This window comes from Myotis daubentonii, chromosome 13 (assembly GCF_963259705.1).
Source record: "Myotis daubentonii chromosome 13, mMyoDau2.1, whole genome shotgun sequence".
Lineage (NCBI taxonomy): Eukaryota > Metazoa > Chordata > Mammalia > Chiroptera > Vespertilionidae > Myotis > Myotis daubentonii.
This window is the reverse complement of record NC_081852.1, coordinates 17081108-17093444: the sequence shown is the minus strand read 5'-3', so window position 1 is coordinate 17093444 and position 12337 is coordinate 17081108.

The following is a 12337-nucleotide window of genomic DNA, read 5'->3' as shown; positions in this document are numbered from 1 at the left end:
TATCAGTTTCTTTATCTATCAGCGATACAGGGGCTTATGCTCTTAACTGTGGGAATGCCACTCACCTTCCTCTAAGCTGCGGATACTGAAGGGAAGCTGACACATGCCATGATTTACTCTCCCTGTGGATGGGGTAGAACAAAAGATAGCGGGTGGCAGGGCAGGGACTTCCACAGAGGTCTCAGACCCCCGTGTCACACTTCTAGTCCAACTGAAGCGTTGACAGCATAAAAACCTAATTGGGGAATTTTGTGTGTCTTGAGCTAAATGTTAGCTGGGCTCCTCTCTTTTCTGTTGCTATTTGGTGGAAAGAAAGGCAAAGAAAATTTCAGCAAGCTCCACGGTAGCCTATTGACAAATAGAGATCTTCAACTATGTTTTAAAAGGCTGTAACTTCTACGGCCAACCCAGGGCTCCCCTGGCTCTATTTTTGCATCCTAATTTCAAAACCACACCCCTTCACCAGAACAAGGAAGTTCAGGAATCAGTGGTTGCAGGCGGAGAACTTCTGAGAGCAGGTAAACTTGAACCGTCAGAGACGACAAAGCCCCACAATCCTTTCCATGTTTGATGAATGCAAGAGGATCCAGATGGAGCCCAGACCTGAGCGCTGTGCGTTTGATCTGATGGGCCCTGCATCTCCATCAGGACACCGGGGCTTCGAAGGAAAGCAGAAGCCAAACTGAATTCCAGATGGAAAGGAAATCCAAGTGTCACCCGGGGATGCCAATGATCTGGTTTAGTCATTACGAATGCCACAGCTAACAGAAAGCTTCCATCTGAGCCGTTAAGAATTTACTAGTTTTGTCTTTCAACCCCTACTGCGGGAGACCCCTGAACCTTTATTTCCCTCCGAGGCTGTCCTGGGTTTTCTTCTTTAACATTGTCCTTGATTTATGGTATGTCCACATTTCCCTGGATAGTACCATCTTTTGAGTTATACATCATCAGAGTGACTCATTCTGATGATGTATGGCCCCAATACATCATCAAAGCTCCTTGCTCTGCTGTTGCACTAATGATATGTTAGTGTAATACATCACGGGGCTGAGCTGCAGCTGTGATGGATGGCGCCGAGGGTGATGGGAGCCCATGGAGAGGGAAGCTGAGGAGCAGGCTCTGGGTAGAAACAGGAGGAAAATCAGTCAATCCCAAGTCTACCTCTCTTCCTGGTACCAATGCCCGTATTGAATTAGCACAGTGGCATGCATCCCGAGCCTTAAAGAGACACAGACACATACATTATCCCCAAAAGGAGCATTAGCTTGGGGCTCATGTACCTTAGAGGTACCTTAGAGGTTATATAGTACCTTAGATCATAGGTACCTGGGGAGTTATAGAAATGACCATAATTAAGAGGTAGGAGGAGTCCATCAAATTGAACTGGGGCAAAGAAAGGCAAAGAAGAAGTTGGGCTCTGGAACCAGGACTTCTTCCAGCAGGAGGAAGTGAGTGCTCACAGAAGAATGCAGGGTCAGCAATCTACGATCCATGCTCATAACTCCCCAACAGAGTTTGGAGGAGGTGTTCCCATGGTTTCCCAGCTGCTCTTCTCTCAGACCACCTTTCTGCCCGTGTTTACTCCTATCCAGAGCTTCTGGCTTGCTATGAACATTAGCCTTAAAGGAGCATTGAAGTATGAGTATGTTGGTGGACAGATGCAAGTGCTAGACTGCCCCATATCACCCATTATTACAATAACAACAGCAGCTACTATTACACTACCGCCAATGCTACTGCTACTATTAGCACCACACTCCAGGCTCTCTGCAAAGTCAGAATTCCTAATACCACTCCTCACTTCCCAAAGTCCTGTGTGTTCTGCCTCTCACTTGGAAGGTGTCAGTGTGTACCAGTATGTCCCTATAGATGTAACTATTCTAGATATCTATATATGTAAAAAGCCAGAGACCGCAACACTGTCACTACCATAACGACCTAACAACCGGTCACTATGACACCCACTATGGCCAGCAAACTGGCCTGATCTGGGCCAGATTGCCCGCAACAGCCTGATTAGGGCAGCCAGGCTTTGATCAATTGGTGGCAGTGGCAACTGGTGACCTCCCCCGGCCCTCAGGCTCCAATCGATTGGTGTCAGCAGTGGGGCAGAACTGGGGACTGGCGAATGGGAAGACTATGGCCCTGATCACAGGCTAGGCTTAGGGACCCTAACTGCACATGATTTTGTGCACTGGGACTCTAGTTTCATATAAAGGAAATGATACAATAAGTGACTTTTTGTGTCTGGTTTCTTTCACTTAGCATAATGTTTTCGAGGTTCATTCACATCGTTGCATGTAACTATCTTTATGGCAGATTGATGAGATAATTGTGATATATCACTATATATATATATATATATCTATATATATATATATAGATATATATATATATATATCACTTGTTTACTCATTAATTCATTGATGGACTTCTGGGCTGTGTCCACCATTTGGTTATTGTGAATAGTGCTGTTATGAATATTCATGTACAAATATTCATTTGGGTTCCTGTTTTCAATTCTTTGGCATAGCTACCTAGGAATAAAATTGCTGGGTCATATGATAATTCTATGGTTAACAGTTTGACAGCTGCTAGTTCCTTGAGCTGCTATGTTTCTACCTTTAACAGCATGTATTCTGTACTTACATCTGTTAATTCCATTTAAAGATTAAATATATAATTATTAAAGAGAAAATATTTAATTCTATCAATACTTACAGAAAAATCATTTGATAAAATTAAACAACTATTAATAAAAAGGAAAGAAAACAATATTAACAAACCAAAAGTCTTAGGAATAGAAGTCCTTCCTTAACTTTACAAAATATATTTAGCAACAACAACAAAAATGACAACAAATACCATTCTTAATAGTAAAGTTAAAATTATTCTTTGATAAGTTATATGGGGACACATGTTCCAATATCACCCCTTCTATTAAATACTACAATGGAGATCCTAGCTAATGCAGTAGAAAGAGGGTAGAAAATAAACAGTATAAGAATGAAAAGGAGGAAATAATATTGACACGGATGAGATAATTGACTACAATGAAAACTCAAAAGAATCTAAAGACAAATTATAAAAATTAGTAAGAGTTGTTCAAGGTGTCTGGATATAAGTTCCACATTTTTTAAAAAAGCATCTTCTATATTAAAAATAAATTTTTAAAAGATGTAATTTAAATAAAAATACACCATTTATAACAGCAACAAAGATAAATATGTAGGAATAAATTTAAGAAAACATCTGCAATTCTTTGATGTAGAAACATTAAAAATACATAATGAAAGAAATTAAAGGTACTTAAATAAATGTAGTGTTTTCCTAGTTATGAAATGAAAGACAAGTTTCTTAAAGATTCAGTTATCCTAAATTGATCCTCAATGCCCTTCTAATAAAAATTTCAACTAAGATTGGTAAGGAACTCACTAGGCTGTTTCTAAACAGTATACAAAAAAGCAAATGCCCCATCCCCCTAAATAGCCAAGACACACCTAAATAAGATGAATAAGATGAGGGGACAGTCCCTACCAAATATCAGAACTCATTTTAAAGCCAAATAATTAAGGTACTGTCGATATTGTGAACAGGAAGATAATTTAGAGTAAAATAAAGAGTCCAGATAGAATCCCATGCATAAATGAACACTTGATATACACCAGAGGGAAGATGTCACATCACTAAGGGACTAGTCAATAATTGGTATGGGAACAGATGGCTTTACTTGTGGAAAAATGAAATAAAATTATATATTTACCTCATGCCACACAATCAATTCCAGATGAATTAAATGATTAAATATAAGTATTAAGCAATTAAAATTTAGAAGAATATTTGAAAATATACTCATAACATTGAACTAGAGAATGATTTCTTAAATAGTATTCAAAAAATGCTAACCAAAAGAGCTAAATTCAATTACATTAAAATACGTGTTTTGTTCCTCCAATGACACCATAAAGAGAATGAAAGATAAGCCATATACTGGGAAAAGTATTTGGGTTACATGTTACCAATAAAGAATTAGTACCTGAAAATATAATGAGTGTCTCCAAATTTAAAAGGAAAATATACTTATTTTAAATGGTTAAATAAAACCCTAAATATTCCATAAAAATAATACTATTAGAACTAAGAAACAAATCCAGCAAAGTTGCAGGACACAGAGTTGCAGGATACAAAATCAACATGCAAACCAGTTGCATTTCTATATACTAATAATGAACCATCTGAAAGAAATGAAAAAAAAAAAATTCCACTTAACAATAGCATCGACAAACCAAAATATTTAGTAACAAACTTAACAAAAGAAGCAAAGGTAGTAAAAACTACCAGGAGGCAAAAACACTGAAAAACTACAAAACATTGCTAAAATAAAGACATCACACATAAATGGACAGGCATTGTATTCATAGACTGAAAAGCTTAATATTTTATGTCCGTCCATACTACTTAAAGTGACCTATAGGTTTAATGCAATCTCTTTCAAAACCCCACTGGCATTTTTTGAAGAAATAGAAAAATCCACCCTAAAATTCAGATGGAATCTCGAGAGATCCCAAATAACCAAAACAATCTTTAAAAAGAAATATGAAATTGGGTCTCACACTTTTTAAATTCAAATGCGATTAAAAAATTACAATAATCAACAAAGTATGGTACTGGCATAAAGACATATAGGCCAATGGAATAAAATAGACAGCCCATAAATAGACTTTGTTCTCAACAAGGATGCCAAAACATTTGTTTGTCTTTTCAACAATTCCAGTTGAGAAAACTGGATATGCACATGCAAAAGAGTGTAGTGGGACCCTTATCTTACACTACATTCAAACATTAACTCAAAATGAGTTATATTTTCCTTATTAACTCAAAGTAAATACCTAAAGCTATAAAACTCATAGAAGAAAACATTGAGAAAATTTTAAATGGCATTGGATTTGGAAATAATTTCTTGGTTATGACAGCAAAATCATAGGCAAGAAAAGTAAAAATCGTTAAATTTGACTACATCAAAATTAAAACTTTCTGTATCAAAGGACACAATCAACAGAGTAGAAAAGCAGTCTACAGAATGGGAGAAAATATTTGTGCATCGTATATCTCACGAAGGGTTAATATCCAGAATATTAAGGAAACCCTTGTGCACTGTTGGTGCAAATATAGATTGGTGCAGTCACTGTGGACAGCAATGTGGAGTTACCTCAGAAAACAAAAAATGGAACTGCCCTAAGACCCAGTAATTCCACTTTGGGGACTCTATCTGAAGAAACATGAAACACTAATTCCAAAGAATATGTGCACCCCTACATTTATTAAAGCACTATTTACAATAGCCAAGATTTGGAATCAACCCAAGCGCCCATCAATAGATGAGTGGACAAAACAGCTATGGTACATATAGACAATGAAATACTACTGGGCTGTAAAAAGAAAAAAAAATATTACCCTTTGTGACTGCATTGATGGACCTGGAGAACATTATGCTAAGTGAAATAAGTCAGTTAGAGAAAGACAAGTACCATGTGATTTCACTCATATGTGGAATCTAAAGAACAAACTGAACTAAGAAGCAAAATTGAGTCAGACACATAGATAGAAAGCAGGCTGACAGGCCTGGTGGTGGAGGAAGCAGGGTGTGGGTGGGTATGTGAAGGGATTGAGCAAGAAAAGAGGGAAAAAAGAGAGAAATAACTCATGGACAGGGACAAAAGTGTGGTGCCTGTGGGGAAAGGTGGTGGGTAGAGATGGGAGAGGGCATATGGGGGAGAAATGGTGATGGAAAATGTAATAAAGGAAAAAAGAAATGAAAGAGCTCCTACAGCTCAACTTGAATAGACATTTCTGTAAAGAAGGTATTCAATGGCCAACAAGCATATTAAAAGATGCTCAAATCACTAGTCATTAGGGTAATGCAAAACAAACCACAATAAAAGGTTACCTCACATCTACTAGGATGGCAATTATTAAACAAATAATAAGTTGACAAGAATTTGAAAAAATTGGAATCCTTGTGCTCTGTTGGTGGGAATGCAAAATGCTGCAGCCACTATGGAAAATTGTATGATGGTTCCTAAAAATATTTAAAATAGAGTTACTGTATGATCCAGCAATTCTACTTCTGGGTATGTATTCAAAAGAATAAAATGCAAGGCCTTGAAGATAGTCAAAAGGTGAATGCTATCCAAATGCCCTTCCACAGATGAATGAATAAATAAAATTTGATTTGTACAGACAATGGAATATTATTCAGCCTTAAAAAGGAAGTTCTGGCACATGCTACAATAGGATTGAACCTTGAGGACATTACGTTAACTGACATAAATACTGTATGATTCCACTTATATGAGATATGAGAGCAGTTGAATTCATATTAAAAGAAAGTAAAATGGTACCTGCCAGAGGCTGCGGAAGGGGAAAATGTGGATTTATTTAATAGATATAGAGTTTCAGTTTTGTAAGGTGAAAAAGTTTCTGGTATTGCTTGCCAAACCAAGTATATGAATATAGTTGACACTATTGAACTGTATATTTAAAAAAATTTTAAGATAATTATATTATGGTATTTATATTTTACATAATGGCTTTGAAGAACTGAAAAAAATTGAACAGAAAAGTTATTATAATGACAAATAAAAACATAAAATGATCAAATTAACTAGTAATCAGAGATAAGTAAATTACCACCACAATAATATACCATTTCATATCTCTAGGTTGCAAAACTTCATAAGTTTGACAGTTCTAAGTGGTGATGGGACTGTGGAATACTGGGAACTCTTACACAAAGCCACGCCTAGAGTGTGTGAGCTTGTAAACAATAAATACACGTTTTAGGAACTGTGTCTATATAGATGATTAGAATCACCACAAATCAGCTTGTCAGCACTATTCTGGCAGCCCAACCTCCCACAATCCTACAAAAGAAATATGCCTCGGCCAGCAGAAGCAATGAGCTAGCCAGGCAAACCTCTGGAACAAAGTCCCTACCTTGAAGTCTCATGACAACCTTATAGATGTGAGTCTGGGAACTGACTTCTCATGTGTGGGCAGGGCAAGTGGGTTGGAGTGGAAGGTTAGAAGGTCAGAAGGAATCCTAAAGAAGTTCAATAAGGCCCAGAATGCCCTACCCACACACTACTCCTGGTTAAGCCAGTCTTGGATAGTGGAGGGAACCTAAAAGAAGTTTAGGAAGGCAGTCCACAGTGCACAATCCCTGTGGCACAGCCTGGGCAGAGACGTCTTGCCTGGTGTAAAGGCAGCACTGTTCTTGTATACCGCCAGCATGAAATGCATCAGTATAATCACCCAGGGAAACATTTTGCTTTTATCTTGTCAAGTTCAACATGCACATTACTTATGACTCAGGAGTTCTACTCCTAGATGTACATACTAGACAATTTCTTGCATATCTGTCATAGGAGTCATTTATGAGGCTATTCATTCCATTATTACAATAGCTAAAATCTGGAAAACAACTAACATGTCCATCTACAACAGTACAGATAAATAAGTGGGAGGATTTTCACATCATGGAACATTAACAGTTCCATTATCTACAGTTATATATAGCAATACAAATGAATCTTAATGTATAATGATGAATAAAGAAAACACAAGTCATTCAAGCCTATGTACAGTATGATTCAATTTTCATGAAATTACATAAAAGCATAATTAAATATCTGACATATATATTCATATATGTACACATATTTGGAAGGCAGTTCTGAGGGAAGCAGGAAGGAATTCACAAGTAGATTCAGAGATATTGGCAATGTTATCATTTTTAAGTTGATGTGGGGTTAATTTATATTTATTTAGCCATTAAGCTTTATATATGCCATATATTATTTCTATGTCTCCAATATGATGAATGCAAAAAATTCTATTTTTATAGAATTAAATAAAATTTAAATAACCAAGAATTTCTCAAACATGTTTGTGAACAGGGTGTTCTTTCTATGGGAACTTCATTAGTGTCCTTGAAATATGATTTAAGTACCTGATTTGAAAGTCAGTAGAGCTTTCTTAATATGGTTTCCCAAGAGAGTGAGGCAGAATGATGTGTGGTTCTGTGTCTCATCATGTCAACAGCAATGCCACCCAGGAGGAGACCAAATTCAACCTTGTACCTCATCAAAATATGGGAGAGGAGAATATTTGGAACTACGACAAATAATCAAGCCTGATTGTCCTCATTTCTTGACTTCTCTGCTTTACCTTCCTTGTGAATATAAATTATTTTCTATTCAGAGAAATATTTGTTCACTCTGAAATAATAAGCACTTTTAATGGCCGTCAGCCGAAATCCAATCCATCATGCCCTTGCCCACAGCCTATCTCTTCTCTCAAAATCTAAACTGTGAGTGAGAAATGATGTGTAAATTGCCCACTACACCTTCATGGTGAGCAGTGCTGGTGTTTGAAGACCCAGTGATGTCAACCTAGAGCTGGATAAGGAGCTGTTTGAGCTCTTTGATCAAAATGTAACTTAAGAAAGTAGTTATGTACATTCATATTTCTCCCCGACATGAGAGAAGATCTCCAGGGAATGTGGCTGCCGTGTCTCTTGGTTGAACAGACTCAAAAATTTGGTTCCTGGACATGTAACCAATGCTTACTCATTCCCAACTCAAGTCAACAAATATTTATTGAGATTTATTAAGTGTTGGTTAAAATTCTTGGATTGTGTGGCTGAAGATGAAAGATGAATTTGAAATTACCCCCCATCCTCAAGGAAGCGGACTGAGAGACAATGTTGAAAAGGAAAGAGACTCTCATCTCAGCTCTGCTGTTACTTGCTGTGTGGGCCCAGTCCACTCACTTCATCCATCTGGGCTGTTTGCTTTTTTATAAATTAAAGAGTTGGCACTGGATATTTTTGAACATTTCTCTCAAAGTTAAAAATTGATGTTTCTATGAATATAGTGGAGTAGATAAAACTAATCAGAGAATTTTATGATTACAAGCCATCCAGGTCCTCTAGCTTCCAGCCCCCTACATTTGCAAACATGGAAACCTGGATCCTGATGAAATTTGTTCAAGGTCACATGCCTACCATATAGGGAAGTACTGGGGGTGTGGAGGAAGGAGGTTTCATTGGATGTTTTGGAGACACTACAGTTTTTGTTTCATTTGTTATGGGAAATTGAACTGACTCTTCTCCTTTAGCTACTTCTGCTATAGAAGGGAGAAAATTGACCCTGTAGATGAAAGAGTTGTGTGATGAATTGTGTCCAAATAACCATGTTGCCAGAGAAAGTCTGCTCTTAAGACAATGAAAGACCTTAAGAATTACAATAGGGAATGTATAAATATCAAAGTATTTATTTTCTCATTAAGCATAGCTGGTGTGCCTGTTCCTCTTTTGGCCCTAGCAACTCTATAGCACTTACATTCTATTTTCATTCAGCTAATGTTCTCTTCTGATATTGACCTGAGTTAAGGCTTTACTTTCCATGAGTCCTGCCTACAGTAATTTATGGACAGTGGTCATCAGGCATGGAACAAAATGGATCAGATGAGCTCACCACAAAACACTTACAAAATAATTCTGGAGGAAAAATTTATGGAGTTGTCCCTAAGATTTGTGTCTAGGGAACAGACCTAGAGAAATTTGATCAAAGATTGGAGTTGAGGCCACGTTGGCACTGATAAGAATATCAGATCCCAAGGATCTTTCCAGAGATTGTAGAGCAGGCAGGATATTGCCTCAAATATTGGGAGTTGGAGTAGTTACTTATTGCTGTGTTACAAACTACCCTAAACTCAGTGGCTTAAAATAGCCACCATTTATTATTATGGTTTGCATATCTGCGGATCAGCTGGTATTCCTGATCAAGATCAGGTTGGCTTCATTTCATTTGGGCTTGCTCATGCGTGTGACATTTACCGTGGGTATTTTCTCTGAGCAGGGCTTAGTTGAGATATCTTGATTTTGGCAACTCAGGATTCCTTATCCTCTTATTCGGATCAGCAGACTCGCCCAGGCATCTGTCCTATGGTGACGGCAGAAGCTAAGGAGACCAAGCGGAAATACACAGGATCTCTTAGGACCTAAACTTGGAACTGACACACTAAATCTCTTCTTCTTTCCATTGGTGAAAGCAAGTCACAGGCTGAGCTCAGATTCAATGAATAGGAACATAGACTCCACTTGTTTAGCAGTACAAACTACACAGTCACATGATCAATATGTGGAGAGAGAAAAAATGAAGATTTGGGTCATTAATGGAATCCACCATAGGAACCTGAAAAGAGTAATGCTTTTAAAGCATTTTTAAAACATCAATGGATCATTTCGAGAGTTTTTTTTTTAAAAAAGTATCGTCTCCAAGGACAAACTCATGATATATAAAATGTAATTATGTCTCTGGAGTTTATTAATCCTTTGACATCCATCTGTGAAACAAATTAAAATTCCTAGCCCAGAGGGTAAGGGATGCTGAATAAAGGGGGGCATTATTATAGAGAGAAGAGTACCTGCCCATGATTGAGTCCAGTGGGGTGCTCCAAGTATAAGATATGCTCATCTATTGAGAGCAGAAGTTTTTCTATCATAGGGTTAAGTCTTGATATTAATAAGTGTAAGATCCAGTGCCAATGTATATACAAAAGGAAGAGCTCTGTGTGGGCTGTTCTAGAATGTACCACACTGACATCCTATCTTGGCATTATTTTCATTAAATACAATACTTTATGAATTTCAACTTCATTGCTTCATTAGCATGGTGACAGGAAGTTATATTTCACTTTTCAAAATAAGATTATTTGTCTCTCCTTAGCGGCCTACTACGTCTGGAGAGGACTTAAGCAGTGAGAGGCAGTTAAGCCTACAGAAGAGATGGCAGAGTTGGTTTTTAAGCAATGTGACTTCTATAGGCAGAAGTCCCCCAGTCCCTGCCAGTCAAGGAAAAGGCGGGTAGGACCAGTGGCCTGCCAACAATGCTGCTGCGTGCAGTTGACAAAAAAAAAACTTGAGGGATTCCAATGAACTTGTAAGGCTATCTGGTGAATGTATAACACTCCCTACACACACATTGGTTGGTTTATTTTCAGTAAGTTTACTTTCTGAGTAAAGTAAGTAGAATAATATCCATTTAACCTATTTATCTTTTCTTGTTTAATGAAGTCAAAACAGAGGGATTATTTATGAAGATGTAATTTTTAAAAAACTAGAAATCTCAAAAAAAAAACAACTTAGAAAAAAAGTAGAAAAGACTAAATGATGATAATCAGTCATTTACCATCTTATATGAGCATTGTTTTATCTAGAAAACCAGAACTCTAAACTCTAGCTAGGAGTGCTTGCTCCTTGCAGCACTTATGTTTGCAATTCTTCTTCCTTTTTTTAATCTTCACCTGAGGATATTTTCCCATTGATTTTTAGAGAGAGTGGAAGGAAGGGAGGAGGGGGAAGAGAGAGAGAGTGAGTGAGAAACATCAGTGTGAGAGAGACACATTGATTGGTTGCCTCCTGGGCCAGGCTGGGAGCCTGAAACCAAGGTACATGCCCTTGACTGGGAATCAAACCCCAGACCTTTTGGTACAAGGGCCAATACTCTAACCACTGAGCAAACAACCAGGGCTGCAATTCTTTTTTCATGTCTGTGTCCTTTGGATCCTGAGCACCATGGAGAGTTGAATCTGTACCTGAGTTTATTCCCTGTTATATTCCTAGTACCTTCCCCAGTGTCTAGCACACAGTAGGTACTCAATAAATCTGTCAAGTGAACAAAAAAATACTTCCAAAGCTCTTAGAACAGTTTCTTCCACACAGTAGGTGCCTTACTGCATATTAGCCCTTTCAAACACTAATGAACCTATATTTATAACTAAGACCACTCTCCTTGGGTTTAGCTGCATTTTCAGGATTCCTTGGGGGGGAATAGGAATTTGAAAAGTGTGGTATTATCCTATCTAATAAAAGAGAAACATGGTAATTAGTGTACGACCGCTACCCTTCCCATTGGCTAATCAGGGCAATATGCAAATTAACTGCCAGCCAAGATGGCGGCCAGCAGCCAGGCAGCTTGAAACTAACATGAGGCTTGCTTGCTTCAGTGACGGAGGAAACCAACGTTCCCCGTCTGCCTTGCAACCTCTGAGCCTGCAGTTTGAAACATTGTAACAAATATAGAAGCTAAACAAAACCCCAGAAACCTGCTTTCAGCGAGCTGGGATCTCAGAGCTGGAGTTATACATTGTTTTGATTATGGAACCCAAATAAACCAGATACCTGCTTTCAGCAGCAGAGGCCTCAGAGCTGGAGCCAGAGCTAAAGCTGGCCCAGAATAAAAAGAAAAAGAAAAAAGAAAAAAAGGAGCAG